At 47.0% G+C, this 7,710-nt stretch overlaps 1 long non-coding RNA gene across 1 annotated transcript in view; it reads left to right on the forward strand.

The window, feature by feature from the left end:
* LOC120297538 overlaps nt 1-364 on the forward strand; it is a 42,105-nt gene extending 41,741 nt beyond the window's left edge. The window contains exon 4 of the long non-coding RNA XR_005553829.1: nt 280-364. This is a non-coding gene — a long non-coding RNA (uncharacterized LOC120297538). The remainder of the gene's footprint in view (nt 1-279) is intronic.
* Nucleotides 365-7,710: the final 7,346 nt, after the last annotated feature.

Below are 7,710 nucleotides of genomic sequence, written 5' to 3' on the forward strand. Positions count from 1 at the left end.
GCTGGTCTTTGATAAAAATTAATGGAAAGTCTAAATCTGTTTCAGACTTAATAAACATCAATAAAGGAAGACAAATTTCCAAAACACTATGCTTAAATCTTGCTACTTATGTCCACAATATATGTTGGCTACATTCTTCTTCAAAGTGGTTTTGCCTTTTATTAATATAATTTAAACTGCACAACAAGGCATGAGGTTGCAGCTTTTGAATATATAAATGAAATTAGGTGTTAAACGTGTTCCAGTGACATTTCTCTTCTTTTCCTGCCTACCCCTTAGCCTCTCTGGTCTGATCCAGATCTGGTCTGGCGGAGTTACACATTGAGTATTGATGGTGGGGAAATCATCTTCAACTGGTTTTGAGGTAAGCAATTGTGTCAGTAAAAAAACTTAATCAAATTTCACTCTCTGAGCTTATGTTAGAGGAAAATTATATGTACAAACTTTCTATCTAAAAGCATTTCTATTTGAATCATTTAAGCAAGCTTTCTATCAAGTATTTCTATCTAAACCCTAATTAAAATAATGGGAATAAATTAATCATAAATATTTTGCTCCACTAGTTTCAGCAAAAGTTGAGCTTTTTAATCTCCCAACTCTTCTGAACTCAGTTTAAAATATACTTGAGACCAGGATAAGCTGTTTTAAATGATCTGTATTCTGACAGTAGAATACACATATGTTTATATGATTGTGAGTCTGGAGCTGGCTCTGGCCAATAGCTGAGCACAGAAATCTATTAATCATTTAGTCAATCAATGTTCATTAGCTGGCCCTAATGGCTGCCCCAATTTCATATCTAAATAGTTTCCTATTACCTATTTCCTTAGCTTCTTCTGACTATAAATTTGTTGTTTGTATTTCATGATTTATATTGATTGCCTACATTTAGTATCCTATGACTATCACTGGGTTTGTATCTATGTTTTATGATGATTGTGTTTGTATCTATGATTTTATGATTATGATCATGATTGTTCACTTGTTGCTTATATGTACACTGAGAATTTATGCACTGTAGACAAATGCCTGGTATGTCCAGTCACACTTGGCCAATAAAGAATTCTATCTTCTGTACATCTATCTCAAGGCAAACACAACAAATTAGTAACATTTCCCATGTCTTTGTGTTTATAACTGTGGCAAACATCCTTTGGTTTCCAAATGTCTTGAGCTCCTTTACTAATCAAGCTTGCATACTGCCAGGGTAGAGTAAACCAAGAATTAGATCCAGTTAGAATACAAGACAAATACAGGACCTTTTAAAGCTATATTTCTGCCTTGAAATAGCAATGCCCCATTCATAGGTGCAATATTAGTTGTATAGTCAGGTATCAAAATTACAAATTCCTTGTCATGACATCATGTAATGAACAGAGACTTGTCTCACCCCACTTTGAGAGTTGGGACTATGTGAAAGACCTCTAATTTCAATTGGATCAAGGCTCAGCAAATATGAATTATGTATTAGAATACTGTCAAATGCATATAGTATGTTTCAGCTGTATATATTTTTTCTCTCTGAACTTCTGGTTTCTTTCATTGAAGAAGGCTTTATAGACAGTTTTCTCCAACCTGAATATTAATAAAAGTGGAAAAAGTGTTGTTACTATTATTAATTAAATATACTTCCGCTGGGAATCTACTCCCTATATAGGTTCCTAGATATGTATGCCTATTTACTGTACCAATACATGTTAACATTTATGAGTCCTCCACATCATAAACAGAAAGCATATTGTGAAAAAAAGAATGAAAAACTAATTGTTTCTAAATTTGCTTAAAACTATGTTTTCATCCTATTTCTTCTATAGAGTTAGTAGTGTTATGTCCCGAGCCTTGCAAACGGCTCGGACGTTTGCAGGCAGTCCCGGGCACGTGCAAAGCTGCCCGGGACCAGACAGGCTGTCGCCAGCGCCGTGCGCATGCGCGGGTGCTGGCGCGGGAAAAGTAACCCATTTACCCGGGAGTTGCCTATATAAGAGGCTGCGAGGCGTTTGGGCGAGGCTGAAGCCATCTTCCTGTAAGCTGAACGCTGAATAAATGAAACTGAGAACTCCAGCTGCTTCTCGTGTCTGTTTTCCCGCCACGGACTCAACACTGGCGACGAAGGTGGGATGCCTTGCACTACCTGGAAAGGAAGAAGTGTAAGCTTACCCAAGGAGTCCTGAGCGGCGAAAGAGGAACGGCGTCGACTCGGCAGCTGCCCGCCAATCCGGTGCGCATTCGGGGGTAGGCTGGCTGATAGACCCGTCTCCTGAAGATCCGAAGATGGCGAAAATCGGAAGGCTTTCGGAATTCGACGTCTCACATCCAGAGCGGTGGGAGTCCTACGTATCCAGAATGGAGAACTACTTCAAGGCAAACCAAGTGAGGGAAGATAGCTTGAAGGCGGCCACCCTGCTTTGCGTTTGCGGCCAAGACGCCTTCGAAATCGCAGAAAACATTGCAGCACCTGTCCCAGTAGAGTCTGTAAGCTACGCAGACCTGAAGAAGCTGCTGAAGGAGCACTTCAACCCCAAGGTGTCCGTTATCTCATGGCGCCACATCTTCGAACAAAGGGATCAACGGTCCGGTGAGTCAGCCAAGGAATACATCGCCGCGTTACGGAAGGCCGCCAAGCCCTGCGAGTTCAAGGACCTCGAGGAACGACTGAGGGACCGATTCGTGTGCGGGTTAAGGCATCGCGAGCTACAACAGAGACTTTTCGCAAAGGAAGAATTATCCTTCCAAGACGCCTTAAGGGAAGTCACCGCAGAAGAAGCAGCAGGCGGCGCCGTCAAAAACATGCGGCCGATCAGAAACAGTGCAGAGGGTGCGTCCGTGCACCAGGAAGACGTCCGACGAAACTCCGAGGAGGATCCGGACGAGGAAGTCGACCGTCTACACCCCGCGAAGGAAGAGAACCAGAAGGGAAGCTCTTCGGCTCCGCTCAAGTGCATCGGCTGTGGAGGTCGCCACAGGAGAACCGACTGCAAGTTCCGCTCCGCTACCTGCCGGGCATGCGGTAAACAAGGGCACATTGCAGCTGTGTGCCTGGGCCGACGAAAGGCACAACCCCAAGAAGAACGCCTGAAGGGTACCAGATTCCCCAGCCAGAATAGGGTAGGTTTTTGCGCTTCGCGAAGAAGCATCTGTAGAACAGGCACACACAAGCCCATGAAGAAAAAGCTGTCACTCAACGTGAAGCTACAAGGGGTTCCATTATCTATGGAACTAGACACAGGGTCTGCCCTGTCCATCATTTCATTGCATACATTTAGGAAGATTTGTTCCAGAAGTGGGTCTAAGGCCAAGTTAAGGCCTTCTGATATTGTATTAACAGATTTTCAGAACTCAAGAGTGTGTGTTAAGGGGGAGGCCACCCTTAACGTGCAATACAAGAGTTTTGAAGGTCCACTAGACTTATTAGTAGTAGGGGGTGAACGAACGAGTCTCATAGGACTCGATTGGTTTGAGGCCCTGGGGATACACGTCACAGGACTCAACAGCTTACAAACACTCGACCTACAGGAAGTCTGCAAAGAATTTGCAGATGTTTTCAGCCCCCAGCTGGGCACATTCAAAGGACCACCTGTGTCCTTAAAGCTAGACCCCACTGTCACTCCCATTAGGATTAAAGCAAGAAGGGTCCCTTTTGCTTTAAAAAGTAAGATTGACACTGAACTAGACAAACTAATCCAACAGGGAATCCTAGAACCTGTTGATTCCAGCCCGTGGGAGACCCCCATTGTCACGCCTCTAAAGGCAAATGGGGACATTCGCATTTGTGCTGATTACAAATGCACACTCAATAAGGCATTGCAGCAACATGCCTATCCTGTTCCTGTGGTCAGTCACATCCTGGCCTCTCTCAAGGGGGGGCGTGTTTTTGCAAAGCTTGACCTAGCTCAAGCATATCAACAGCTGCCTGTTGATGATGATGCTGCCATAGCTCAGACCATTGTGACCCACAGGGGAGCCTTTAAGTAAAAAGGCTACAGTTTGGAGTGAATGTCGCTCCTGGGATTTTCCAAAGCGTTATGGAAAACACACTACGAGGTATACCAGGGGTCTGCCCCTACTTTGACGATGTCTTGATTGCAGGAGACTCCACACACATTCTAGCTGAAAGGCTTAGGGCTGTCCTGTTAAGATTCAGGAAATCAGGCCTCAAGCTCAGAAAAGACAAATGCCAGATTGGGGTGCCTTCTACTGAATTTCTGGGATTCAAAATTGATGCTGCTGGGATTCATCCTGCTGAATCCAAACTAACTGCTATTTTAGATGCACCCAGGCCAAAGTCTAAGGCCGAACTTCAGGCCTTTCTAGGCCTCCTGAATTTCTACAATTCTTTTCTTCCACATAAAGCTAGTGTAGCTGAGCCTCTTCACAGGCTACTAGACAAACAGGCTGTGTGGCTGTGGTCACAAGCGCATGAGGCTTGCTTTAAAGAAGTCAAGGCCTTGCTCACTTCTAACAGTGTTCTTGCACATTTCAACGAGTCTCTCCCTGTGTGCATCGCTTGTGATGCGTCCCCCTACGGGGTTGGAGCTGTCCTGAGTCACCTCAGGTCTGATGGAACTCAGGTTCCTATTGCATACTACTCCAGAACACTGTCTTCTGCCGAGCGCAACTACGCTCAGATAGACAGGGAGGCTCTGGCTGTTGTTGCTGGAATTAAAAAATTCCACGATTTTCTATATGGCAGGCATTTCACGGTCTTCACTGACCATAAGCCTCTGCTGGGACTGTTTACCACACGTAAGCAGACTCCCCACATCATTTCCCCTAGAATGCTTAGGTGGTCTATTTTTTTGTCTGCATATGATTTTTCATTACTCCACAAGCCTGGGAAAGAAATGGGCCATGCTGATGGCCTCAGTAGGTTGCCTCTGCCAGTAGTAGAAGCTGACCCCGCGCCAGCTGTCAACATTCTATCAATCCAAGCCTTGCCCGAGCTCCCTCTTAGTGCCAGGGATGTTACCGCTGAAACAGGTACAGATCACACACTTTCACGTGTCCGCTCCTGGGTCCTGTCCGGGTGGCCTGAGCACTGCCCTAGTCCTGAGTTTCAGAGTTTCTGGTCCAAAAGGAACGAACTGTCCCTTTCTCAGGGTTGTCTGCTTTGGGGAAACAGAGTTGTCATTCCCACCTCAATGAGGACTAGGGTCTTAGAATCCCTCCACGAGGGTCATCCTGGCATTGTTCGTATGAAGGCTCTTGCACGCAGCCACTTGTGGTGGCCTGCTTTAGATAAAGATATTGAGGCTAAGGTACACACATGCCACCTGTGCCAACGATCTCGCCCAGAGATGCCCCAAGCTCCTGTGCATAGATGGGAGGAAACACAGTCCCCATGGTCTAGGGTGCACATTGACTACGCTGGGCCCTTTCAGGGCCAGTTCTTCTTGGTCCTTGTTGACAGCCATTCAAAATGGCTTGAGGTTGTGCCTGTCTCATCCACCACCACTGCAAAGACTATTCAGGTACTGAGGGGGATTTTTGCTGCACACGGGCTGCCAGATGTCATTGTGTCCGACAACGGCCCTCAATTCACCTCCTCCGAATTCCAAGCTTTCTTACAGGCAAACCTGATTCGTCATGCCACGTCTGCGCCTTTTCACCCGTCCACCAACGGTATGGCTGAACGCATGGTGCGCATCACAAAGGACGCCTTGAAGAGACTCACCTACGGGGACTGGCATCACAGGTTGGCTGACTTTCTCCTTTCTTATCGCACCACACCGTCCACTTCTACAGGGAGAAGTCCAGCTGAACTTCGTTGGGGGCGCCAACTTACTACTAGACTTGACCGGTTGCATCCGGACAGACTGCCTTCATCTACCTCACATCCTAGGGCACCTAGACAACTACTTGTGGGTGCCCCGGTTTGGGCTCGCAATTACGGGCCTGGTCATACATGGGTCCCCGCTTCTGTGTCCAGGATCACAGGTCCTCTCTCCTACGAGGTTGCCCTGGACAACGGTCGTGTCCTGCGTCGGCACATCGACCAACTTCGCTCTAGGCGAGACTTTTCTGCTGAGACTCCTGGGTCTTTTCCAGGGGGGGAGGGGGACCCTTTGGAGCAAAGGGAAGGGCAAGAGCTACTGCCCATCTCCACTGAGGGAGCCACAAACGGCTCGTCCCAAGGTTCTGCAATTGCTCCGAAAAGAAAGTCATGGAGCTTATCCACACAACAGGCACTCACGCCTACTCCAGCCAGGGAGTCACCCCGGGGGCATACTCACTTTCCACACACATCACACAGCACTCCAGCAACGGAGGATACCCGGGGGCATCCCAACAAATCATTCCCCGCAAGAGAGCTGGCACACAATTCCCAAGGTTGGCCTGACCTTACCCCAAATCCTACAGGGGGTCAAACATACACAGAGTTAGTCGAGGAACCAAGTCCCGACTACAACAACCCTAGCACAAATCAGGGAACACCTGAGTTTTGGGAAAGTACAGAAACCCACACGAGCCCGAACACAGAATGGGGTTCAGGGAATGGACAGCCTCCTGACAGGTCTTGGACTGACCTAGGAGGTTCTACAGAGACGCCCAGCAGCGGCTATCACTTCAAGGGGCCTGAGGGTCTACAGCTAGGTAGGTCAACCAGGTCACAAAGTAACAGAAGCCCTGGCCTGACGAGCCCGGTGGGCAAGCAAGCAGGCCAGGCATCGGGGCACAGTCCTTGGAAGACACCAGGGCACAATAGAGAGAACAGGCTCACGCCTCCCTCCAGTCAGGGGACTTATGCCAGTAACCCAGAGCTAAGAAGGTCACAGAGAGCAAAGAAATCTCCTAAGTATCTAGAAGATTACATAACATTGCTGGCAAGGCAAAAGCCAGTAATCAGTGGGAGCACTGGGGAGCAAAATGTCATATAAAATAAATGTTGTATGTTGGTAGTAGTTTTAGCCCGGGGGAAAGGGGTGTTATGTCCCGAGCCTTGCAAACGGCTCGGGCGTTTGCAGGCAGTCCCGGGCAGGTGCAAAGCTGCCCGGGACCAGACAGGCTGTCGCCAGCGCCGTGCGCATGCGCGGGTGCTAGCGCGGGAAAAGTAACCCATTTACCCGGGAGTTGCCTATATAAGAGGCTGCAAGGTGTTTGGGCGAGGCTGAAGCCATCTTCCTGTAAGCTGAACGCTGAATAAATGAAACTGAGAACTCCAGCTGCTTCTCGTGTCTGTTTTCCCGCCACGGACTCAACAAGTAGCATGCATTCATATTCTTTGATTAAAAAGCCACCCTTTCCATTCTCTTGAATGTAAAATTTCCGCAGATGTAGCACTTGGAACTAGAGAAAGAGTACATTTGCAGCCCTAGTGTAAAATGAAAAACTAGAAGACCAAAAGGCTAACAGCATGCACTAAGGTCAGTGTTATAGAAAGTATTTGTTCAGTTACAACATCCTCCAAAAACATGTAGAGAACAATAGCAGCATCAGTGTTCTCAGCAGGAAATCAGAACAACCATTGCTTCCACATAAAGCCTTATAGGTCAGTTGGGAAGTCACGTATGTCAGATCAAGGCATCTGCTCTCCTATTAGTTTCTGTGATTTTATTTATTTATTTATTTATTTATTTATGAGACTTATATACCGCTTTAAGTGTGAGCACTCTCTAAGCGGTGTACACCAGTAAGCAATGTATATATATATATATTTACATTGCCCCCAACAATCTGGGTCCTCATTTTACCTACCCCGGAAGAATGGAAGGC

This window comes from Crotalus tigris, unplaced genomic scaffold (assembly GCF_016545835.1).
Source record: "Crotalus tigris isolate CLP2741 ecotype Arizona unplaced genomic scaffold, ASM1654583v1 scf7180000023634.91079, whole genome shotgun sequence".
NCBI classification, from domain to species: Eukaryota; Metazoa; Chordata; class Lepidosauria; order Squamata; family Viperidae; genus Crotalus; species Crotalus tigris.